The sequence below is a fragment of the Manis javanica genome, chromosome 10 (genome assembly GCF_040802235.1).
Source record: "Manis javanica isolate MJ-LG chromosome 10, MJ_LKY, whole genome shotgun sequence".
NCBI classification, from domain to species: domain Eukaryota; kingdom Metazoa; phylum Chordata; class Mammalia; order Pholidota; family Manidae; genus Manis; species Manis javanica.
In genome coordinates, this window is record NC_133165.1 from 81,264,025 (window position 1) to 81,289,701 (window position 25,677).

General features: G+C 37.6%; 1 protein-coding gene and 1 pseudogene across 1 annotated transcript in view; one reads left to right on the forward strand and one right to left on the reverse strand.

The window, feature by feature from the left end:
- LOC140843595 (olfactory receptor 6C74-like) overlaps positions 1–25,677 on the reverse strand; it is a 116,905-nt gene that overhangs the window by 30,022 nt on the left and 61,206 nt on the right. The window lies entirely within an intron of this gene.
- On the forward strand, positions 9,941–10,847 carry LOC108399043 (olfactory receptor 6C76-like; annotated as a pseudogene).

Sequence of the window (25,677 nt, forward strand, 5' to 3'; positions counted from 1 at the left end):
GCAGATACTTCTTTGAGATTCTTATTTCCATTTTTGGGGGTATACACCAAAAAGTGGAATTGGGGGTTATAAGGCAATGATAGGTTTACATACGTGAGGAGACAACATAAAGTTTTCTTTAGTTGTTGCACCATATTAAAAGCAATGCACTAGTTTTCTCATTTCAACACATTTCCTTAACCCTTGTTATTTTCTGCTTTGGGTTATCATCTCCAACAGGAATAGTTAGAGGAGAATGGTATTTTATTCTCTATCACATTGGTAAGGATTAAAGAGTATTCATCTTCTGTATGCTGACTGTATGAAAATAGCCATTGTTCTAAATGTATGATACAAACAACTACACCTCAACAGAAATATATAAATGTGTATGAACATTTTCAGAATGCAGAGTTATGCTCAGTAACTGCTTTTGTGGAAACATTCTTTCAAACTGTAATAGGAAAATTTTAACAAGATTTGTATGTCTGTCTAAGCTTTCTAAGATTTTTAAAAAAGGATTTTTATTTATTGTTTTAAAGTACACTTTTATTGAAGTATAGTTGACATACAGTATTATATTGGTTTCAAGTTTACAACACAGTGATGTAACATTGTTAAATCCTTATCCCCACTAGTGCAGTTACTATCTATCAACATAGCAAGATGTTACAGAACCACTGACTATATTTTCCATGCTGCCCTTTCATCCCTGTGACCAGCTTACATTATGATTGAGATTTCTGTGCTTTTTATCTCCTTCACCAGCCCTACCCACCCACTCCTAACCCTCCCCCCATAGTCACCAGCAGTTACTTTTCAGTATCTATGAATCTACTAATGTTTTGTTCATTTTGCTTTGTTTTTAGATTCCAAATATAAGTGAAATCCTATGGTATTTATCTTTCTCCACCCGACTTACTTCACTTCACATAATACAGTGTAGGTCCATCCATGTTGTCACACATGGCAGGAGTTATTTCTTTTAATAGTTGAACAATATTTTATTTTGTATATGTACCACACATCTGCTTTATCCATTCATCTATTAATGGCCACTTTGGTTGTTTCCACACCTTGGCTATAGTAAATAATGTGACAATAAACATAGGAGTGCATATATCTTTTCAAATCAGAGATTTTCTTTTTCTAGGTAAATTCCTACACCTAGAAAGAAACTCATGTACATATGGTTAATTGTTATATGATAAAGGACTATGAATACACAATGGGAAAGAGAGTCTCTTCAATATCATGTTGAGAAAACTAGGCAGATACATTAAGAGTTAATCTGGATTACTGTCTAACTCCACACACAAAAGTAAACTTGAAATGGATTAAAAACTTAAATATAAGACACAAAAACATAAAACTCCTAGCAGAAAACATAGGCAAAAATCTCTTGAACATAACTATGAATAATTTTTTTTTCTGGGTATGTCTCCTCAGGCAAGGGAAACAAAACAAAAATCAGCAGGCAGAACTACACCAAAGGACACCATCAGCAGAACAAAAAGGCAAACCAGAGTATGGGAGAAAGTAGTCATAAATGATTTATCCAATAATAGGTTAACATCCAAAAAGAGGAATTTTCAATGCTCAGCAAGGACAGATAAGATTTATAGTGGCACATCCATAAAGTGAAAGTATATTCAGCCATTACAACTGATGCTGGAAATAGATACAAATGATTAACTATTGCTTACAATAGATATTTTCTAATATAGGGGCCATATATATACATATATATGCATATACAAATATATATATATAACAGAAAGACAATTTCTTCAATATGAAAAGATCCATGCTATGATTTTTTAGATTATATTTCTTTCTACATTGGTGGTAATTTCTAATAATCCAATTACTAACTGAACCTGTTTTTGTAGTACCATTTTTGAGTATACAAAAGTAATTAAAAATCCTAGTTATTCACTTAATAGCATATGCTCAACCAGATGATACCATTTCAAATGAAGTTTTTTGTTTTTAGCACTGTACTTATTCACTGTGCTTAATTTGTCACTGGTAAAGAATAGCTTTGGCACCGGATTAAAAATGGTGGCGTGAGAGGAGAGACAGAGGCTTCCTCCTAAAACTGCATATAATACGAAAACATAATTAATACAACTAACCCTGAGAGAGCAACAGGAAAGAGGACTGCGCCAGACTGCACACACCTGGAGAAAAGAGCAGATCTCATGGAACAGGGCAATGTACCAAAGCTGTGGCCCAGTGGAACCCAAGCCCTTCCCCACCCAGCTCACCAGGGGGAGGAAGAGGAACTGAGTGGGCAGGGAGTGGAAGCCTGGGACTGCTGAATACCTAGCTCTGGAAATCTGCTCTGGGAGCACAAACCTACTTTTCATGGTGCTTTCATCATATTCTCATGATTACGGGGTTGGAAAACTGGGATAGGCGGAGTTCCTGGGGAGACTGGAATTTCGGCCGCTTGTGGAAAGCAGGGATCCATATCTGGCTGCTCTGGGACAAAAGCTTATGCCTGTGTGCTCACCCAATTGGTTCAGGCAGTGGAGGCAGGCATAGCAGCCAGAAAGCAGGAAACAGCTCTTTCCTCACGCCAGGCACCAATACAGCTCCCTTGCAACCCCCAATATTGCTTCAGGGGCTGAGCAGCTCCAGAACAGAGCTTCTGGACACGAGAGGGCACCATATACAAATATGAAACACCAAAGGAACCTGGTCCAGAGTAAAAATATTAATACAACTCCCAAGAAATATTTAAATGACATGGACCTCATTAATCCTCTGAAAGGGAGTTCAAAATAAAAATAACTGACATGCTCATGGAGGTAAGGAAAGATATTTAAGAACTCAGGAATGAATTCCAGTCAGAGATCCAATTGTTGAAGAGCACAATGGAGGGTATTTAAAGCAGATTGGATATGGTGGAGTAGACAATAAATGAAATAGAAAGTAGAGAAAAGGAATAGAAGGAAGTTGAGGCACAGAGAGAAAAAAGGATCACTAAGAATGAAAGAATATTGAGAGAACTGTGTGACCAATTCAAACGGAACAACATTCACATTATAGGGATACCAGAAGATGAAGAAAGAGAGAACAGGATAGAAAGTGTCTTTGGGGAGGTAATTGCTGAAAACTTCCCAATCTGGGGAAGGAGACACTGTCTCAGGCCATGGGGATCCACAGATCTCCCAACACAAGAGATCCAAGGAGGACAACAGCAAGACATACAGTAAATAAAATGGCAAAGATCAAGGATAAGGACAGACTGTTAAAAGCAGCCAGAGAGAGAAATAAGATCACATACAAAGGAAAGCCCATCAAGCTAACATCAGACTTCTCGGCAGAAACCTTATAGGCCAGAAGGCAGTGGCATGTTGTATTTAATGCAATGAAGCAGAAGGGCCTGGAACCAAGATTACTTTGTCTGGCAAGATTATCATTTAAATTTGAAGGAGGGATTAAACAATTTCCAGATAAGCAAAAGCTGAGAGAATTTACTTCCCACAAACCATCTGTACAGTCTATTTTGGAGGGACTGCTATAGATGGAAGTGTTCCTAGGGTTGGACAGCTGTCACCAAAGGTAATAAAACCACAGTAAAGAAAGTAGAACAGCTAATTACTAAGCAAATGAAAAATTAAATTAACTATCCCCAAAGTCAATCAAGGGATAGACTATGATACCTAATATATAAAGAATGAAGGAAGAAGAAACAGGAGGAGGAAAAGAAAAGAACCTTTAGATTGTGTTTCTAATAGCATATTAAGTGAGTTAAATTAGACTCTTAGAAAGTAAGGAAGTTAACCTTGAACCTTTGGTAACCATGAATCTAAACTCTGTGATGCCAGTAAATATATATCTATCAATAATCACCCTAAATGTAAATGGACAGAATGCACGAATCAAAAGACATAGAGTCACTGAATGGATAAAATAACAAGAACCACCTACATGCTGCCTGCAAGAGACTCATGTCAAACCCAAAGACATAAACGGACTAAAAGTGAAGGGATAGAAAAAGATATTTCATGCAACTAATAGAGAGAAAAAAGCAGGAGTTGCAGTACTTGTACCAGACAAAACAGACTTCAAAATAAAGAAAGTCACAAGAGACAAAGAAGGACATTATATAATGATAAAGGGGTCAGTCCAACAAGAAGATATAACCATTATAAATATATATGCTCCCAACACAAAAGCATCTACATATGTGAAACAAATACTAACTGAATTAAAAGGGGAAATAGAACGCAATGCATTCATTCTAGGAGACTTCAACACTCCACTCGTTCTGAAGGACAGATCAACCAGACAGAAAATAAGTAAGGACACAGAGGCACTGAACAACACATTAGAACAGATGGATCTAACAGACAGCTACAGAACTCTACACCCAAATGCAGAAGAATACACATTCTCCTCAAGTGCACACGGAACATTTTCAAGAATAGATCGTATACTAGGCTACAAAAAGAGCCTCAGTAAATTTAAAAACACTGAAATTGTACCAATCAATTTCTCAGACCACAAAGGTATGAAACTAGACATAAATTACACAAAGAAAATGAAAAATCCCACAAACACCTGGAGGCTTCACAACATGTTCCTAAATAACCAGTGGATCAATGACCAAATAAAAACAGAGATCAAGCAATATATGGAGACAAATGACAACAATAATTCAACACTGAAAAATCTGTAGGACACAGCCAAGCCATGCTAAGAGGAAAGTATATTGCAATACAGGCCTACATGAGGAAAGAACAATCCCATATAAGCAATCTAAACTGACAATTAGTGAAACTAGAAAAAGAAGAACAAATGAGGCCCAAAGTCAGTAGAAGGGGGGAAATAAAGATTACAGGAGAAAGAAATAAAATTGAGAAGAATAAAACAATAGAAAGAATCAATGAAAGCAAGAGCAGGTTCTCTGAGAAAATAAACAAAATAGATAAACCATTGGCCAGACTTGTCCAGAAAAAAAGAGTCTACACACATAAATCAGAAATGAGAAAGCTAACACTACTATGGACACGACAGAAATACAAAGAATTATGAGAGAATACTTTGAAAAATTATATGCTAACAAACTGGATAACCTAGAAGAAATGGACAACTTTCTAGAAAAATACAAGCTTCCAAGGCCGACCAAGAAGAAACAGAAAACCTGAACAGACCAATTACCAGCAATGAAATTGAACTGGTTATCAAAAAACTACCTCAGAACAAAACTTCTCAACCAGATGGCTTCACCATTGAATTTTATCAAACATTTAGTGAAGACCTAATACCCATCTTCCTTAAAGTTTTCCAAAGCATAGATGAGGGAATACTTCCAAACTAATTCTATGAGGCCAGCATCATTCTAATACCAAACCAGGCAAAGACACCACAAAAAAAGAAAATTACACACAAATATTCCTGATGAAAATAGATGCAAAAATACTCAACAAAATATTAGCAAACCAAATTCAAAAATACATCAAAAAGATCATCCATTATGATCAAGTAGGATTTATTCCAGAGATGCAAGGAAGGTACAACATTCGAAAATCCATCAACATTATCCACCACATCAACAAAAAGAGGGACAAAAACTACATGATCATCTCCATAGATGCTGAAAAAGCATTTGACAAAATTCAACATCCATGCATGATAAAAACTGTCAACAAAAAGGGTATAGAGGGCAAGTACCTCAACATAAGAAAGGCCATATATGACAAAACTCACAACCAACATCATACTTAACAGCAAGAAGCTGAAAGCTTTTCCTTTAAGATCAGAAACAAGACAAGGATGCCCACTTTCCCCACTTCTATTCAACATAGTACTGGAGGTTCTAGCCACGGCAATCAGACAACACAAAAAAATAAAAGGCATCCAGACTGGCAAGGAAGAAGTTAAACTGTCCCTGTTTGCAGATGACATGATACTGTACATAAAAAACCCCAAAGAATCCACTCCAAAACTACTAGGTCTAATATCTGAATTCACCAAAGTTGCAGGATATAAAATTAATACACAGAAATCAGTGGCATTCCTATATACTAATGATGAACTAGCAGAGGGGGAAATCAGGAAAATAATTCCATTCACAATTGCATCTAAAAGAATAAAATACCTAGGAATAAACCTAACAAGGAAGTGAAAGACCTCTACTCTGAAAACTACAAGACACTCATGAAAGAATTTAAAGAAATTAATAAAGAGAAATTAAAAATGGAAACACATTCCATGCTCATGGATAGAAAGAATGAATATTGTCAAAATGGCCATCCTGCCTAAAGCAATCGACAGATTCAATGCAATTCCTATTGAACTACCAACAGCATTCTTCAACGAACTAGAGAAAATCATTCTAAAATTCATATGGAACCACAAAAAACCCCGACTAGCCAAAACAGTCCTGAGAAGGAAGAATAAAGCTGGGGGCATTATGCTTCCCAACTTCAAGCTCTACTACAGAGCCACAGTAATCAAGACAATTTGGTACTGGCACAAGAACAGACCCATAGACCAATGAAACAGACTAGAGAACCCTGATATAAACCCAAGCATATATGATCAATTAATATATGATAAAGGAGCCATGAATATACAATGAGGAAATGACAGCCTCTTCAACAGCTGGTGCTGGCAAAACTGGACAGCTACATGCAGGAGAATGAAACTGGATTATTTAATCCCATACACAGAAGTAACCTCAAAGACTTGAATGTCAGTCATGAAACCATAAAACTCTTAGAAGGCAACATAGGCAAACATCTCCTGAATATAAGCATGAGCAACTTCTTCCTGAACACATCTCCTCGAGCAATGGAAACAAAGGCAAAAATGAACTCATGGGACTACATCAAACTAAAAAGTTTCTGTACAGCAAAGGACACCATCAACAGAACAAAAAGGCATCCTCCAGTACGGGAGAATATATATGTAAATGACATATCTGAAAAGGGGTTAACATCCAAAATATATAAAGAAGGCACACGCCTCAACACCCAAAAAGCAAATAACCCGATTAAAAAATGGGCAGAGGATATGAAGAGACAGTTCACCAAAGAAGAAATTCAGATGGCCAACAGACACATGAAAAGATGCTCTTCATCACTAATCATCAGGGAAATGCAAATTAAGACCACAATGAGATTTCACCTCACACCAGTAAGGATGGCCAACATGGAAAAGACTAAGAACAACAAATGCTGGCGAGAATGTGGAGAAAGGGGAACCCTCCTACACTGCTGGTGGGAATGTAAGGTAGTTCAACCACTGTGGAAAGCAATATGGAGGTTCCTCAAAAAGCTCAAAATAGAAATACCATTTGACCCAGGCATCACACTGTTTGTAATTTACCCAAAGAATATAACTTCTCAGATTCAAATACACATATGCACCCCTCTGTTTATCACAGCACTTTTTACAATAGCCAACATATGGAAGCAACCTAAATGTCCATCAGTAGATGAATGGATAAAGAAGATGTGGTACATATACACAGTGGAATACTATTTAGCCATAAGAAAGAAACAAATTCTACCATTTGCAACAACATGAATGGAGCTGGAGAACATTATGCTCAGTGAAATAAGCCAGGCAGAGAATGACAAGTGCCAAATGATTTCCCTCATTTGTGGAGTATAACAATGAAGCAAACTGAAGGAACAAAAAAGCAGCAGACTCAGAGACTCTTAGAACGAACCAGTGGTTACCAAAGGGGAGGGGTGTGGGAGAGTGGGTGGGAGGGAGGGAGAAGGGGATTGAGGGGTATTATGTTTGGTACACATGGTGTGGGGGATCATGGAGAGAACAGTGTAGCACAGAAAAGGCACATAGTGGATCTGTAGCATCTTGCTGGACTGATGGACGATGACTGCACTGGGGCAAGCGTGGGGACTTGACAGTATGGGTGAGTGTAGTAACCACATTGTTTTTGCATGTGGAACCTTCATAAGAGTGTATATCAATCATACCTTAATAAAAAAAAGAATAGCTTTGTTACACATTATTAAAATATATCTTGAGTTTTATACTCATATGTTAGAAATAATATAGAAGGGTAAAGGTGAGATTTAGTTACTTTTAATTTTAGATGTATCCTAGATATTTACTCAATTGATGACAGAAGTACTTCCTAAGGAAATTTTAGCTGGAATGATGTCTCTCAAAAGTTTTCAATATTTTAAAAATTATTTCATTGACCTTAAAACCAAGTACTTTCCCTTAAGAGTTCTCTACCTGTTTTACCCTTCAATATTTTCAACTGAATGATACTTTAATTTAAAAAAAAGAGAACAGCTTATTTGCTTGATCTAGTATTTACAAGCAATTATTTTGGGAATTTCACTTAATGCCTCTTAATTTTAGTAGATTCATATCTGAAACAGGAATTTAAAAATATATATATAAATGAAGAACCTTGCCTCTGTGGCTAAAACATAGTTAAGGTCCAATAAATGAAAGTTCAATAAATGTGTAGAAAAAAAGAGAGAAAGATACGAGGGTCATAGGAATACGAACACAGAAAATGTTGGTTTATTTTTGCTAAGCTTACCCCCTCCCCAAATACCTTGCCATCACCCTGCTGGATAATTTCCTCAAATGTCTGCTGGGATACTGGGACACTGGTCCCACAATAAACCAATTAAAATATACTCACCAAAGTTGATCTTGTGCATGATTCATGAGTGCCCAATTACTATTTTCCCAAAAGTCATTAAGAATTCTTCTCAAAGAATATTTCCCAAGCTAAAGATATTTCTATACCAAAACACACTAAAGGTGCTGTGCTTACTTAATCTAAGGAAACAATAGAAATGGCCATCTACAAAATAATCTGAAAGCTACTCAAAAAATAATTATGGATTGTTTTCCTTTTATAACTTTTATCTGAAGATTTGGAGCTTGGATGGCAAGTAAAATATTTCATGACTCCCAATTAGGAGTGTGAGATAAACAGAAGGAAACTCTTCCATTAGATGTGATGATATGAAATATTGAGGCTTTTATGAAGGAAGCTTTGTGGGAAGAGAGGAAAAAACAGTTATCCCTCCATGAAGCACTGGCCCACTGCTTGTCTTTTAAGACAAATTAGCATATGTAATGAGTTTGTATGTTTCATATCTAAATTCTGCATGAGGGTACTTCTGAACTTCATTAACATATTTTGTCCACAGGTTGTGTGATGCTCAGCCATTACTTAGATTTTCAAAAATTACTTTATTAGGCATTTTGAAACAATAAATTGAAAATCACTAAGTTAATTGTATTTACCTAGAAAGACATCTTTGTTTAGGAAATCAAGAGTGAAGATAAGTGTTCAGAAGCTCCAATTATAGGGAATTGAATATATATGGCATCACTATAAAAATCATTAATTTCACAAATAAAAGTTCATTGAACAATGTCAGAATCACTTGGTTTCTTAGTTTTTACAAACTAAAGGGCACTAGATAAGCTAATGGTGTAGTGATTATTTGGGAAGTGACTACTTCTCCAAATGAACAATTAGAATTTCCATGGCAAAATGTGAATGAGGGTTGGGTTGGTCACTGGGTTCCACTATTACCAGAAATTTTATGCCAGAAAAAAAATGACTTAAAAAGAGCATAATGTCTTCTATTAATTTTAGCTAAACAATGGAGCATAAGAATAATTCATGTTCAATCACCAAATTTCCCAAGAAGTAATCATAAGAAATGGAGGCAAATTTGTACCAAGAAGTCAAAGGACATTACTCAGAGTAATAAGATGCACATTAAATATTGAAGATACACCTGTAAGAGGCATAAAAAAGTGTGGTAAACGGTGAGTGTATATATAGGACATTTTTTATAGTGTACAAAGTACTTCTTGTGAAATATAATCATTACTTGAAAAAGTAGGTGCAAATATTTATGTTTGTCTAAATGATTTATTGTTGTTTACCTTGATTTTGCCAGGAAGGTCTGTCAAAAATCAACCACCAGAAATGAGGAACAGAACATCAGTAACAGATTTCATCCTCCTGGGTCTGACCAATAATCCAGAAGTGCAGGTTGTGATTTTCCTCTTTTTATTTCTCACATATGTCCTGAGTGTTACTGGAAATCTTACTATCATTGTTCTCACCCTGCTGGATTCCCACCTGAAGACCCCCATGTATTTCTTCCTCAGGAATTTCTCCTTCTTAGAAATTTCATTTACTTCTGTCTGTAACCCTAGATTTTTTATCAGCATCCTAACTGGAGACAAATCTATTTCCTACAATGCTTGATCCTCCTTGGTTCGACGGAGTTTTTCCTTCTGGCCTCTATATCCTATGATCGCTATGTGGCCATCTGCAAACCTCTGCATTACACAACCATCATGAGTCACAAGATCTGCTGCCAGCTTGTAGTCGGCTCTTGGCTGGCTGGCTTCTTGGTGACCATGGGGCTGCAGCTGGATTTCTGTGACTCCAATGTCATTGACCACTTCACCTGTGATGCTGCTCCCTTACTGCAGATCTCTTGCACAGACACCAGTACTCTCGAGCGCATGAGCTTTGTTTTAGCTGTGCTTACGCTTATGTCCACTTTGACATTAGTAATTCTCTCCCACTCTTACATCCTCCGGACAATTCTGAGAATCCCCTCAGCCCAACAAAGAAAAAAGGCTTTCTCAACCTGCTCCTCCCACATGATTGTTATCTCTCTCTCTCTTACGGAAGCTCCATCTTCATGTCTGTGAAAACATCAGCCAAGGAAGGTGTTGCTTTGGCAAAGTGGGTAGCTATGTTCAATACCTTTGTTGCTCCTATGCTGAATCCATTTATTTATGCTTTAAGGAACCAGCAGGTGAAACAAGGATTTAAGGATTCCATGAGAAAGGTATCTTCTTTACATGTGAAGTTTTAAGTGTTATATTCACAAATAAATGAAAAACAATGATAATTAGTAATTAATAATGAAGCACTGAAATTTCACTCAAGGGTGTAAAGCAGCATTCTTCTAAATTGGAAGTAAAAGATGTGCACTAGTGGAAGTATTGAAGTTTGAGAAAAGAAAGCCATTAATACTGAGTAGTTCCATTATTTGGGGTCATTTACTAGAGCTCTCTTTTTTCTTTCTTTTGTGGTGTTTAGCCTGATTACTTATGATCCTTGTGTTCCGCATTTGGAGTCTGTACAGTTGAAGAAGCAGGTGCCGCTTCCAGTCTATGCAGATGTGGACTGGGAAAGCCGTTAACCAGTCAGTCCACCCAGAGGTTCTGGGCTCACATCTGGGTCCACGGGTGGACTTGTGCTGGAGTCTGTGGAGGGGCTGGCTTTTCAACTGGTTCAGCAGTGCATGAGCCTGCTCCTTGGGGGCTGACCTGGCACTGGGGTCATGGGAACGGGCCTGTTCATGAATCTGTGGGGGCCAGCCTGCTGCTGGAGTCCCTTAGAATGGCGTGCCACCTGTGTCCAGGAGGGCAGGGCTCATCTGGGACTGTGGTGTTAGTCCTGGACCCTGCGTCACAGGGTCTGGCCTGCTGCTTGGGTTGGCCTGGAAGCTGAGTCTGCAGGGGCCTTCCTGGGCCTGGGGATACAGTGCAGGTCTGGAGTTTAGGGCCACAGAGACTGGCTGGGTACTGAAGTGAGGGGTCTGCAGGCTGAGCCACAGGAGGCTGGCTGTGGGGGTGGCCTGGTGCTGGGGTTCATGGGGAAGTAAGTCGGTTGCTCACTCCTCTAGCCTTTCCCCACAGAAATGGTTTCTCTCTTCATATGGCACTACCTGAGCTTAGGGGAAGAGTGACGTGGGTCGTGTGAGATTGTCCTCCCTACTCTTCCATGCATCTGTTCCTACTTTTGCTCCCAGGTGCTGTAATCTCACCCAGATCCCTTAGCTCTTGTGATGTTATTTTAGTACATGGATAGTTGTTCAAATTTATGTTTCAGTGAGGGAATGAGCACTGGAAATTCCTATTCCACATCTTACAAATGTCATGTTTACTGCTATATTTCACTATTTGTCCTGTCTTCCCATCATTTTAATTTATCCCAAGAGTTTTATGTTCATTTTTTCCCTTTCTTGCCTCACTTAGTTTCAAGTAAATATATTTTAATTTTGTTTCCATCAACTTATTAACTATACATTTAGCCATTATTTTAGTTGTAAAGCTAAGTTTAATCACTTCATTAAGGAAGTGAATTCTACCTCATGCCCCTCTTTATTGGATATTTTACCCACTATTTTTCACATCTATTGAGATTTTCTAACTCCATCATTCCTTCTTGTTTATCAATAACCACTTTGCTTCTATTTGTCATGCATAGAAAAACACTTCAGTTTTCTGATATCCCATATATTACTAGTTGTTACTCTAATCCTTTCTTTCCACATAAAGAATGCACTGTGGTAAGGCAAGTCTGTGAAGGTGACATTATATAGAGACCATTTTGAGTCATTTCTAGTTCATAAGTGAAAATTGACCATTCTCAAATACTGATTTTTCCACACTTTCTCATCTATACCATGATGCAATGAAGGTTCACTCCTATGACTAGACTTTAAGGCAACTCTTCTTAGTTCAAATTTATTGAACAAAGATTACTATTGCATTTTCATAAAACAAATTTCCCTTAACTCCTGATCTGGGAGAGGAAAAATATGAGAAGTTCTTTCTTATACTCAGTGTACTAACAAGCCTAGAAGGAATGATGGAGTTTGGAAATCTAAGTGTGAAAACTAGTGGGTGAAATGCCTAAGGAATAGGTTATATACATATTCTCAGATTATGACTTAACAATAAAATGAAAATCATGTGATCAAGAGGTAGGTTTAGAATATGATCCTTACACTTCCTGAAATGTTTACATCACTGATCAAAATTTGAAGTTTCTTTGAAATCCAAGATCTTACATTTGTTATTGAGATAGCTGCCTTTAAACAGCTATGGTAATTGTAAAAATTCATTTGAATAATCCTTTATCTAGTATTTTACTTACAACATAAACATCCCTCTTCCAATTAAACTTCTTATTGAAAATAAATGTATTAACAGAATCTTTTTAAAATGACTGTGCATAGGATGTTGGTATGGAGCCATATTTAAAAATCTAAAATAATACATCTTTTCTAGAATGATTTTACCTTGTTTTACCTACTAATATTGTACTTAATTCTATTTTGGCTTATATCATCCTTGTTAATCCATTACTTTCTCTCTGCTAGCCTCAATGCTGGCTGCTCTGTGGCTTGCTTGTCAGAGTTGAGTGGGAAATCAGTTACTTAACTGTTAGCATTTTATTTTTCTCAGTTCTATTCCTAGCAGACTGTGTTCCTGGAAGAGGAGGTGACACAGTGCCTGGAACATAAGCCCTCTTTGCCTTTAATTCGCTGTGATTCTTCTAAACTAAAAAGCACCAAGTACACCAGCTACACAATCAGCATTATTCTTGTTACTTAACATATTCTATCATCTCATCTCACCCTTCAGTCTTCCCTCTAGCAAGGCAAGGATTTCCCCAGAGTGGACAGTCATGAACTGAAGACTCAGGTTCTGAAAGGCATTAAATTTTCCAATCCAACCTGTGATTTTTTTTGTATCCCCTTCAAAAACTATATTTTTATTGAGAAAAATTTGTAAAACATAAAATTCACATTTAACCATTTTTCCAGCATACTGCAGTGCCTATTAGTACCTTCACAAAGTGTACAATTATCCCATTATCGCATTTCACAACCTTTTCATCATCATCATCAGAAACATGCTCCATATCTATTATTCAGTGACCCACTGGTTCTCCCTACCTCCAGATCCTGGCAACCATTAATGTGCTTTCTGTCTCTCAGATTTGCCTATTCTAGACGTTTCATATAAACTGCATCACATGATATGTATAGCCTTTTGTGTTTGGCTTCTTTAACTTAACATAATGTGCTCAAGGTTTATCTATGTTGTAGAATCTGTTGGTACTTTCTTCCTTTAAGGAAGAATAATACTCCAGTGTATCAGTATATCACATTTTGTTTATCCATTCCTCAGTTGATGGACATTTAGGTTGTTTCCACTTTTTGGCTGTTATAAACAATGCTGCTACGAACTCACGCACCACATTTCGTTTTAATGACAGCACACAGAAATGCACTTCCTAATATTTAGAAATTACCTGGTGATATTAAAGACACACAAAAATTAGAGTGATGATCATATACATTCCTTTCTGCTTTCTGAGATAGCAATGATACTCTAGCAAGTGGAAATATAAATGAATAATAATTTTTTTGAAATGCATTCATATGACTTATACCAGGAAATCCTGGTAAAGAATATTGTAATATTATTTATTACATGCCATTATTATCACTATGTGGTCTTTACATTACCGAAAAGCCCAGACGGAACTAATTAATAAAAGTGAATTTAAGCTAACAACAGTTAGTTTCACATTACAAACAGAAAAATAATAACAAGTGAAAACTTCAGTCAACATAAGATCATATGATTGTTGACTGGAAATCAAGGCATTGTTTCCTAGTTATAAAAATGTCTGAGCACCAATAAAACATTCCCATGTGTTGTGCAACATCCAAGATTCTCAATGAAATACCAACTACGGGGCTTCAAGAACTTTAATATTCAGACTTCTGATCAGAAAGGAACTACAAAAACAACCAGAAAGCTATTAATAAAATGGCAATGAGTGCATACCTAACAATAATATCTCAAATGTAAATGGACTGAATGCAGCAATCAAAACACATAGTGTAGAATAATGGAAAAAAAAAACAAGAAACCTCTATATGCTGCCTACAAGAGACTCACTTCAGACCAAAGACATACACAGACTGAAAGTGAAGGGAGGAAAAAAATGTTTCATGCAAATAATAGGCAGAAAAAGTAATACTTATATCAGACAAACTGGACTTCAAACAAATGAAGTAATGAGATAAAGAAGGATATAATGTAATGATAAACAGGTCAGTCCAACAAGAGGATATAACCATTATAAATATCTATGCATCCAATATTGGAGGGCCTAAATATGTAAAACAAATACCAGCAGAATTAAAGTGGGAAATATACAGCAACTCATTCTTATTAGGGGAGTTTAACACACTATTTATATCAGTGGACAGATCAACAACACAGAAAATATAAGGAAACAGAGTCACTGAACAACACTTTAGGTCAAATGGGCTTCACAGATATTTAGAGTATATTCCATCCAAAAGCAGCAGGTCATATGTTTTCTCTAAAGTACATGGAACATTCTCAAGAACAGATCACATACTAGACCACAAAAAGAGCCTCAATCAATTAAAAATTTGAAATTGTGTTAGACCAGAATGATATAAATTCATAAGTAAATTACATGACAAAAACAAAAATACCCCACAAAAACATGGAGGTTAAACAACATGCTTCTAAATAATTAATGAATCAATGAACAAATCAAAATAGAAATCAAACAATGTGTGGAGACAAATGGAAAAAAAATTCAACAATCCAAAATTTGTGGGATGCCACAAAAGCAGTTCTATGAGAGAAGTATGTAGCAATAGAGGCCTACTTCAAGAAGAAAGAACAACCCCAAATAACCAGTGTAAATTCACAGTTAAAGAAATTAGGAATAGAAGAACAAATGAAATCCAACATTAGTAGGAGGGACATAATAAAGAACATAGCACAAATAAATAAATAAAACAGAGAAGTATAAAACAATCAAAAAAATTAGCAAACAAAGGGCTGGTTCTATGAGAAGGTAACAAAAACCCTAGCCACTCTTATCAAGAATAAAAGAGAGCACACAGACAAACAAAATAAAAAACAAAATGTAATAGTCACAACTAACACCCCAGAAATACAAGAATTATTAGAGAATTCAATGAAAAAAATCTACTACCAATAAAGGGGACAACATAGAAGAAATTAACAAATACCTAGAAAAGTACAACCTTAATGAATGACAGGAAGAAACAGAAAATCTGAGCAGGCCAATTACCAGTAACAAAATTGAACTGGTAATCAAAAACCTCCCAACAAACAAAACTCCAGTACCAGTTGGCTTAACAGCTGAATTCTACCAAACATTTAAAGAAGAGCTGACATCTGTCCTTCTGAAAGTATTCCAAAGAGTGGAAGAAGAGGGAATACTTCCAAATTCATTCTATGAGTCCAGCATCACCTTGATACCAAAACAACTAAAGACACTCAAAAAAGATAATTATAGACCAATATCCCTGATAAACATAGATGCAAAAATCCTCAACAAAATATAAGGAAACTGAGCTTGATGGATTAAAGATGGCGGCTTGAGAGGAGAGACAGGGGCTTCCTCCTAAAACTGGATACAATTAGAAAATTTAATTGGCGCAACTAATCCTGAGAGAGCACCAGGAAAGAGGACGCGTCAGACTGCACACACCTGGAGAAAAAAGCAGACCTCACTGAACCGGGTACAAGTACTGCTCCCCTGCAACCCCCGACATTGCTTCAGGGGCTGAGCAGCTCCAGAATTGAGCTCCTGGACAGTAGATGGTGCCTTTACAAACATGAAATGCCAAAGAAACCTTGTCCAGAGTAAAATTATTAATAAAACTCCCAAGAAAGATTTAAATGATATGGACCTCGCGACTCTTCCTAAAAGGGAGTTCAAAATAAAAATCATCAACATTCTAATGGAGGTACAGAAAGATATCCAAGAACTCAGGAATGAATTCAGGTTGAGATCCAATCATGGAAGAGCACAATGAAGGGCATTAAAAGCAGGTTGGATATGGTGGAGGAGATGATAAATGAAATAGAAACTAGAGAAGAGGAATACAAAGAAGCTGAGGTACAGAGAGAAAAAAGGATCTCTAAAAATGAAAGAATATTGAGAGAACTGGGTGACCAATCCAAGCGGAACAATATTCGCATTATAGGGATACCAGAAGAAAAAGAGAGAAAGGGATAGAAAGTGCCTTTGAGGAGGTAGTTGCTGAAATATTCCCGAAATCTGGGGAAGGAGATAGTTGCTCAGGCCATGGAGATCCACAGATTTCCCAACACAAGGGACACAAGGAAGACAACACCAAGACACATAGTAATTAAAATGGGAAAGAGAAAGAATAAGGACAGACTGTTAAAAGCAGCCAGAGGCAGGAATAAGATCACATACAAAGAAATCCCATCAGGCTAACATCAGACTTCTGAGCAGAAACCTTACAGGCCAGAAGGGAGTGCCATGATGTATTCAATGCCATGAAGCAGAAGGGCCTGGAACCAAGATTATTTTATCCGGCAAGATTATCATTTAAATTTGAAGAAGGGAATAAACAATTTCCAGATAAGCAAAAGCTGAGAGAGTTTACCTCCCACAAACCAGCTCTGCAGTCTGTTTTGGAGGGACTGCTAAAGATGGAAGTGTTCCCAGGGTTGGACAGCTGTCACCAGAGGTAATAAAACCACGGTAGGGAGGGTGAAGGAGCTGATTGTGAGGCAAATGCAAAATTAAATTGACTAACCCCAAAGGCAATCAAGGGATAGACAAAAAGTACAGAATTTGATACCTAATATATAAAGAATGAAGGAAGAAGAAAAAAGGAGGAGAAATACAAAAGAACCTTTAGATTGTGTTTGCAATAGCATACTAAGTGAGTTAAGTTAGACTCTTAGATAGTAAGGAAAGTAACCTGGAACCTTTGGTAACCATAAATGTAAAGCCTGAAATAGCAGTAAGTACATACCTATCGATAATCACCCTAATATAAATGAACTGAATGCACCACTCAAAAGACATGGAGTCACTGAATGGATAAAAAAACAAGACCCATCTATATGCTGCTTACAAGAGAATCACCTCAAACCCGAAGACATACAGACTAAAAGTCAAGGGATGGAAAAAGATATTTCATGCAAACAATCGGGAGAAAAAAGCAGGTGTTGCAGTACTAGTATCAGACAAAATAGACTTCAAATAAAGAAAGTAACAAGAGATAAAGAAGGACATTACATAATGATAAAAGGCTCAGTCCAACAAGAGGATATAACCATTATAAATATATATGCACCCAACACTGGAGCTCCAGCAATATGTGAAACAAATACTAGCAGAACTAAAGGAGGAAATAGAATGCAATGCATTCATTTTAGGAGACTTCAACACACCATTCACCCCAAAGGACAGATCCGCCAGACAGAAAATAAGGAAGGACACAGAGGCACTGAAAAACACACTACAACAGATGGACCTAATAGACATCTATACAACTCTACATTCAAAAGCAACAGGATACGGATTCTTCTCAAGTGCACATGGCCACATACTAGGCCACAAAAAGAGCCTCAGTAAATTCAAAAAGCTTGAAATTCTACCAAACAACTTTTCAGACCACGAAGGTATAAAACTAGAAATAAACTGTACAAAGAAAGCAAAAAGGCTCACAAACACTTGGAGGCTGAACAACACGCTTCTAAATAGTCAATGGATCAATGACCAAATGAAAATGGAGATCTAGCTATGTACGGAAATAAATAACAACAACACAAAGCCCCGTCTTCTGTGGGACGCAGCAAAAGCAGTCTGAAGAGGAAAGTATATAGCAATCCAGGCATATTTAAAGAAGGAAGAACAAACCCAAATGAATAGTCTAATGTCACAATTATCAAAATTGGAAAAAGAAGAACAAATGAGGCCTAAAGTCAGCAGAAGGAGGGACATAATAAAGATCAGAGAAGAAATAAACAAAATTGAGAAGAATAAAACAACAGAAAAAAATATATGAAACCTAGAGCTGGATCTTTGAGAAAATAAACAAAATAGAGAAGCCTCTAGCCAGACTTACAAAGTGAAAAAGAGAATCAACACACATCAACAGAATCAGAAAGGAGAAAGGAAACATCACGACGGACACAACAGAAATACAAAGGATTATTAGAGACTACTATGAAGATCTATATGCTAAGAAGTTGGAAAACCTAGAAGAAATGGACAACTTCCTAGAAAACTACAACCATCCAAGACTGACCAAGGGAGAAACACAAAATCTAAACAAAGCAATTACCAGCAAATAAATTGAAGCGGTTATCAAAAAACACTCCAAGAAAACAAAAACCCAGGCCAGATGTATATACCTCGGAATTTTATCAGACATACAGAGAAGATATAATATCCATTCTCCTTGAAGTTTTCCCAAAAATAGAAGAGGAGGGAATACTCCCAAACTCATTCTATAAAGCCAATATCATCCTAATACCAAAACCAGGCAAAAACCCCACCAAAAAAGAAAATTACAGACCAATATCCCTGATGAACGTAGATGCAAAAATACTCAACAAAATATTAGCAAACTGATTTCAAAAATATATCAAAAGCATCATACACCACGACCAAGTGTGATTCATCCCAGGGATGCAAGGATGGTACAACAATCGAAATCTATCCACATCATCCACAACACAAACAAAAAGAAAGACAAAAACTACATGATCATCTCCATAGATGCTAAGAAACCATTTGACAAAATTCAACATCCATTCATGATAAAAACTCTCAGCAAAATGGGTATAGAGGGCAAGTACCTCAACATAATAAAGGCCATATACGATAAACCCACAGCAAATATCAAACTGAACAGCGAGAGACTGAAAGCTTTTCCTCTGAGATCAGGAACAAGACAGGGATGCCCACTCTCCCCACTGTTATTTAACATAGTACTGGAGGTCCTAGCCAAAGCAATTAGACAAAACAAAGAAATACAAGTCATCCAGATTGGTAAAGAAGAAGTTAAACTGTCACTATTTGCAGATAACATGATATTGTACAAAGAAGCCCTAAAGACTCCACTCCAAAACTACTAGAACCGATATCGGAATATAGCAAAGTTGAAGGATACAAAATTAACACACAGAATTCTGTGGCTTTCCTATACACTAACAATGAACCAATAGAAAGAGAAATGAGGAAAACAATTCCATTCACAATTGCATCAAAAAGAATAAAATAACTAGGAATAAACCTAACCAAAGAAGTGAAAGACCTATGAAAGACCCTGAAAACTACAAGACACTCTTAAGTGAAATTAAAGAGGACACTAACAAATGGAAACTCATCCCACATCCCATGCTCTTTGCTAGGAAGAATTAATATTGTCAAAATGGCCATCCTGCCCAACGCAATACACAGGTTCGATGCAATCCCTATCAAATTACCAACAACAGTCTTCAAGAAACTGGAATAAATAGTTCAAAATTTCATATGAAACACCAAAGATCCCAAATGGCCAAAGCAAACCTGAGAAAGAAGAATAAAGTGAGGGGGATCTCACTCCTCAAATTGAAGCTCTACTACAAAGCCATAGTAATCAAGACAATTTGGTACTGGCACAAGAACAGACCCACAGACCAGTGGAACAGAATAGACTCACACATTAACCCAAACATATATGGTCAATTAATATTCGATAAAGGAGCCATGGACATACAATGGGAAAATGACAGTCTCTTCAACAGATGGTGCTGGTAAAACAGGACAGCTACATGTAAGACAATGAAACTGGATCGCTGTCTAACCCCATACACAAAAGTAAATTTGAAATGGATCAAAGACTTGAATGTAAGTCATGCAACCATAAAACTCTTAGAAAAAAACATAGGCAAAAATCTCTTGGACATAAACATTAGCGACTTCTTCATGAATATATCTCCTGAGGCAAGGAAAACAAAAGCAAAAATGAACCAGTGGGACTATATCAAGCTGAAAAGCTTCTGTACAGCAAAGGACACCATCAATAGAAGAAAAAGGTGCCCTACAGTATGGGAGAATATATTCGTAAATGACAGATCCGATAAAGGCTTGACATCCAAAATATATAAAGAGCTCATGCACCTCAACAAACAAAAAGCAAATAATCCAATTAAAAAATTGGTGGAGGAGCTGAATAGACAGTTCTCCAAAGAAAAAATTCAGATGGCCAACAGACACATGAAAAGGTTCTCCACATTGCTAGTTATCAGAGAAATGCAAATTAAAATCACAATGAGATATCACCTCACTCAAGTATGGATGGCTACCATCCAAAAGACAAACAACAACAAATGTTGGTGAGGTTGTGGAGAAAGGGGAACCCTCCTACACTGCTGGTGGGGATGTAAAATAGTTCAACCACTGTGGAAAGCAGTATGGAGGTTCCTCAAAATGCTCAAAATAGACTTACCATTTGACCCAGGAATTCCATTTTTAGGAATTTACCCTACGTATGCAGCACTCCAGTTGAAAAAGACAGATGCACCCCTATGTTTATCGCAGCACTATTTACCATAGCCAAGAAATGGAAGCAACCTAAGTGTCCATCAGTAGATGAGTGGATAAAGAAGATGTGATACATATACACAATGGAATATTATTCAGCCATAAGAAGAAAACAAATCCTACCATTTGCAAAACATGCATGGTGCTAGAGGGTATTATGCTCAGTGAAATAAGCCAAGCGGAGAAATACAAATACCAAATGATTTCACTCATATGTGGAGTATAAGAACAAAGGAAAAACTGAAGGAACAAAACAGCAGCAGAATCATAGAACCCAAGAATGGACTAACAGTTACCAAAGGGAAAGAGAATGGGGAGAATCGGAAGGTAGGGAGGGATAAGGGCAGGGAAGAAGAAAGGGGGTATTATTATTAGCATGTATCATGTGGGGGGTGAGGGAAAGGGGATGGCTGTGCAATACAGAGAAGACAAGTAGTGATTCTACAACATCTTACTATGCTGATGGACAGTGAGTGTAATGAGGTTTATGGGGGGAACTTGGGGTAGGGGATAGCCTAGTAAACATAATGTTCTTCATGTAATTGTAGATTAATGATAACAAAATAAAAAAGAAAATACTTTTCAAAAATATATATATATTATCAAACTGTATTCAAAAATACATGAAAAGGATCATCCATCATGACTAAGTAGGATTTATTGGAGGTATGCAAGGATGGTACAATATTCATAAATTGATCAATGTGATACACCACATTAGCAACAAAAAGAAGAGATGAAAACTTTATGATCATCTCAGTAAATGTTGAAGAAGCACTGAACAATATTCAACATCCATTCATGATAAAACCTCTCAACAAAATGGGCAAAGAAGGAACATACCTCAATATAATAAAGGCCATATATGAGAAACCCACAGCTAACATCATATTCAATAGCGAAAAGTTGAAAGCTTTTCCTCTAAGATCACAAATAAGACAAGAATGTCCTTTCACTTTTATTCAATATGGGAATGGGGGTCCTAACAATCAGAAGATAAAGAGTTAAAAGGCATCGAAATTTGTAAGGAAGGAGTAAAACTGTCAATATTTGCAAATGACATGATTCTATATATAGAAAACCCTAAAGACTCCACCAAAAAACTATTGGAACTAATAACTGGATTCAGCAAAGTTGCAGGATACAAAATTAATACACAGACATCTGTTGCATTCCTATATACTAATGAACTAGGAGCAAGAGAAATCAGGAAAATAATTTCATTTACAATTGTAACAAAAAGAATAAAACACCTAAGAATAAACCTAATCAAGGAGGTGAAAGACCTGTGCTCTAAAAACTATAACACTGATGAGAGAAATTAAAGAGGAATCAAATAAATGGAAATCTATACCATGCTCATGGAGAGGAAGATTTTACGTTGTCAAAATGACCACCTTGCCCATAACAATTTAGAGATTGAATGTAATCCCTGTCAAAATACTGATATTTTCCAATGAACTAGTGCAAATAATCGTGAAATTCATATGAAACCACAAAAGACCCTGAATAACCAAATTAATCCTAAGAAAGAACAAAGCTAGAGGTATTATGGTCCCTGATTTCAAGCTATACTACAAAGCTACAGTAATCAAAACAGTATGTTATTTGCCTAAGAACAGACCCATAGATCAATGTAACAGAATAGATAGCATAGATATAAGCCCACAAATATACAGTCAATTAATATATGATAAAGGAGCCATAAATACATAATAGTGCAAAGACAGTCTTTTTAATAACTGTTGTGGGACATACTAGACAGCTACATTCAACAGAATGAAATTGATTTACTCTCTAACTCCATTCACAAAAGTACACTTGAATTGAAACACCTAAATGTAAGACATGAAACCATAAAACTCCTAGAAGAAAACATGGGCAAAAGTCTCTTGAATATAAGCATGAGCAAGTTTTTCCTGGACACATCTCCTTAGGCAAGGGAAACAAAATAAATGACCAAGTGGGACTACCTCAAATTAAGTCTTCTGTATATAAAAGGAGACCATCAATAGAATAGAAAAGTAACCTACAGTATAGGAGAATATATTTGTAAATGATTCATCTGATGACGGGTCAACAGCCAAAATATATAAAGAACTTAAACACCTGAATACCAAAAACACAAACAACCTGATTACAAAGTGGGCAGAACACCCGCACAGACATTTCTCCAAAGAAAAAATACAAATGACCAATAGCACATAAAAAGATGCTCCACTTCAGTAGTCATCAGGGGAATGCAAACCAACACCACAATGAGGTATCACTTCACATCAGTCAGAATGGCACCTATCCAGAAGGCAGGAAATAACAAGTGTTGGTGAGGATGTAGAGAAAAGGGAACCTTCCTACACTACTGCTGGGAATGCAAATTGGTGCAGATTCTGTGGAAAGCAGTATGGAGGGTCCTCAAAAAAATAAAAATAGAAATTCCATATGATTCAGTAATTGCACTTCTAGGAATTCACCTGAAGAAAATTAATTCCCTAATTTAAAAATATGGGAGCCAGGATGGCAGCGTGAGTAGAGCAGTGGAAATCTCCTCCCAAAAACACATAGAGCTATGAAAATATAACAAAGAAAAATCTTCCTAAAATAGAGACCACAGGACACAGGACAACATCCAGACCACATCCACACCTGCAAGAACCCAGCACCTTGCGAAGGGGGTAACATACAAGCCCCGGCCCAGCGGGACCCGAGCGCCCCTCCCCCTGGCTCCCGGCGGGTGAAAAGAAACTGGAGAGATTTTTTTTTGGCAAGTGCTTTTTGGAAGCCTTAAAGGGACCGGCCCCCGTTGCTAGGGAGGCAGGGTGGCGGGAACGGTGAGCAGATGCCTGGGACCGGCACCTGAGGACAAAGAATATCCCGCATTTCTCCCTGCGGGACCGGCGGGTGGGTGCCTGAGACCGGCGCCTGATGACGGAGGAAATCGCGCGTTTTTCCCTTTTTTCTCTCTTTTTGGCGACTGCTTTTTGGAAGCCTTAAAGGGACAGGGACCCCGGGGCTAGGGAGGCAGGGCGGCGGGACTGGTGAGCGGGTGCCTGGGACCAGCGCCTGAGGACAAAGAATACCAAGCGTTCTTTCCCTGCGGGACCGGTGTGTGGGTGCTTTTTGGAAGCCTTGAAAGGACAGGGACCCTGGTGCTAGGGAGACAGGGCAGCAGGACCAGTGAGCGGGTGCCTGGGACCGGCACCTGAGGACAAAAAAAAAAAAATCGCGTGTTTTTTCCTTTTCTTTTCTTTCTGTTTCCTCTCTCATTGTTGCTGTTGTTGTTTTGGTTTGGAGAATGCTTTTTGGGAGTCTTAAAGGGGCAGGACAGGTCACTTAGACCAGAGGCAGGGAATCTGGGGATCTCTGGGCACTCTAACCCCCTGGGCAGCAGGGAGCACAGAGGCCCCTTACAGAGATAAATAGCCTCCCGGCCGCTCCCCTTCCAATGGGGCTCCACCATTTTGGAGGAACAGCCCCAGCCAGGACAAGCCCACAGCAACAGCGGAGATAAACCCCATAGCAACTGGGCAGGAAGCAGAAGCCCTGTCTGTGCACAGCTGCCCAGCACAAGCCACTAGAGGTCGCTATTCTCCCAGGAGAAGGCCACAAACAAACAAGAAGGGAAGCTCTTCCAGTGGTCACTTGTACCAGCTCTGCAAACTATCTCTATCACCATGAAAAGGCAAAACTACAGGCAGACAAAGATCACAGAGACAACACCTGAGAGGGAGACAGACCTAACTAGTCCTCCTGAAAAAGAATTCAAAATAAAAATCATGAACATGCTGACAGAGATGCAGAGAAAAATGCAAGAGCAATGGGATGAGATGCAGAGAAAAATGCAAGAGCAGTGGGATGAAGTCCGGAAGGAGATCACAGATGTCAGGAAGGAGATCACAGAAGTGAAACAATCCCTGGAAGGATTTATAAGCAGAATGGATAAGATGCAAGAGGCCATTGAAGGAATAGAAGCCAGAGAACAGGAACGTATAGAAGCTGACATAGAGAGAGATAAAAGGATCTCCAGGAATGAAACAACACTAAGAGAAATATGTGACAAGCCAAAAGGAATAATATTCGTATTATAGGGATACCAGAAGAAGAAGAAAGAGGAAAAGGGATAGAAAGTCTCTTTGAAGAAATAATTGCTGAAAACTTCCCCAAACTGGGGGAGGAAATAATTGAACAGACCATGGAATTACACAGAACTCCCAACAGAAAGGATCCAAGGAGGACAACACCAAGACACATAGTAATTAAAATGGCAAGGATCAAGGACAAGGAAAGAGTTTTAAAGGCAGCTAGAGAGAAAAAGGTTACCTATAAAGGAAAATCCATCAGGCTAACATCAGAATTCTCGACAGAAACCCTACAGGCCAGAAGAGAATGGCATGATATACTTAATGCAATGAAACAGAAGGGCCTTGAACCAAGGATACTGTATCCAGCACGACTACCATTTAAATATGATG